The sequence below is a fragment of the Limulus polyphemus genome, unplaced genomic scaffold, assembly GCF_000517525.1.
Source record: "Limulus polyphemus unplaced genomic scaffold, Limulus_polyphemus-2.1.2 Scaffold2922, whole genome shotgun sequence".
Classification (NCBI taxonomy): Eukaryota; Metazoa; Arthropoda; class Merostomata; order Xiphosura; family Limulidae; genus Limulus; species Limulus polyphemus.
Window position 1 is genome coordinate 111,999 of NW_013668532.1, and position 1,287 is coordinate 113,285.

Consider the following 1,287-nt stretch of genomic DNA (forward strand, 5'->3'; position numbering starts at 1 on the left):
TTACTAAATTACCAAATCAAAAACGAACCTAGTAATGAATATAGCTGATTTAATATATCGGTTTTGTTTACAATGATTAAACTGTATCAATACATTAGTTGAAATATATATATATATAACAAACTTTTTTAAATAAACAATGATAGCATATTATACCGCGCATTAATACAATACCGAAAAAAAAACCAATGATAGCATATTGTACCGCGTATTAATACTATATCGAAAAAAAACCAATGAGAGTATATTGTACCGCGCATTAATACAATACCGAGAGTTAGAATTACAGTGATTTTGCTGATATTCATAGATGTGAAAAATATTACACAAGATCTATATAAGTATTCCGTGCTCATTAAAATTTTTTATCTTTAAATCCAGTTCCAGCGATTATTTTGTCTGGTATCAAAAAAAGTAAATCCTAGCCAAGTTTTTTTATCAGTTACAAGAGGTTCAATTAAAACACTCTGATGTTGCAGAATAACGTTTTGTGATAATTACAAGTTTAAAGCAATTCAATTTGATTCACGTACTAGATAATACAATATATGGTCAATAGATTAGATTAAGAAATTAGAATAATCAGTGATTTGATCTATAATCATTAACTAGTTCGTAGACAAAGGGCAATCTCTCCATCATGAAAAACAAAAACAGTATTACTTTAAAAAATATCTTTACCTTGCAATGTTGCCCCGCATGGCCAGGTGGTTAGGGGCGCATGGCCAGGTTAATATGTTTAACATTCATAGTTTTTTTTTCTTAACCCGCGAGAATTTATAATTTTCTTCACCTTTTAATATTCCTTTAAAAATGTTTATTTACAAATGTATCAGTTTCTTCAGTTTTAATTCATTTAAAAAAATTAAGCTGTATAATCGAATTTAAAACATCTGAACGTAAAACCAAAACTTTCAAATACGAATCTTATATCTCGTGTCAGTTTCAACTATCTTTGCTATAACTGCAGGTCTGCAGCATAAGAACAAATTATAAAGCATCGAATAACTGAAGCAAGATCCTCAGCTAAAACAAGTTTTATTCAGATACAACAGCAGTGCACTAATATATATATATATATATATATTATTTTATTCATGTTTCATTTTCAAAACATAAACAGACACAAACAGAACGACATACTTCAATATCTATGTTATAGTTGCAGGCCCAAAAATTAACAGAAATATTGGTTGTTTTAGTTCTACTAGAAGTCGAACAAGAACAAAACACGAGGGCTATCTGCGCTAGCCGTCCCTAATTTAGCAGTGTAAGACTAGAGGGAAG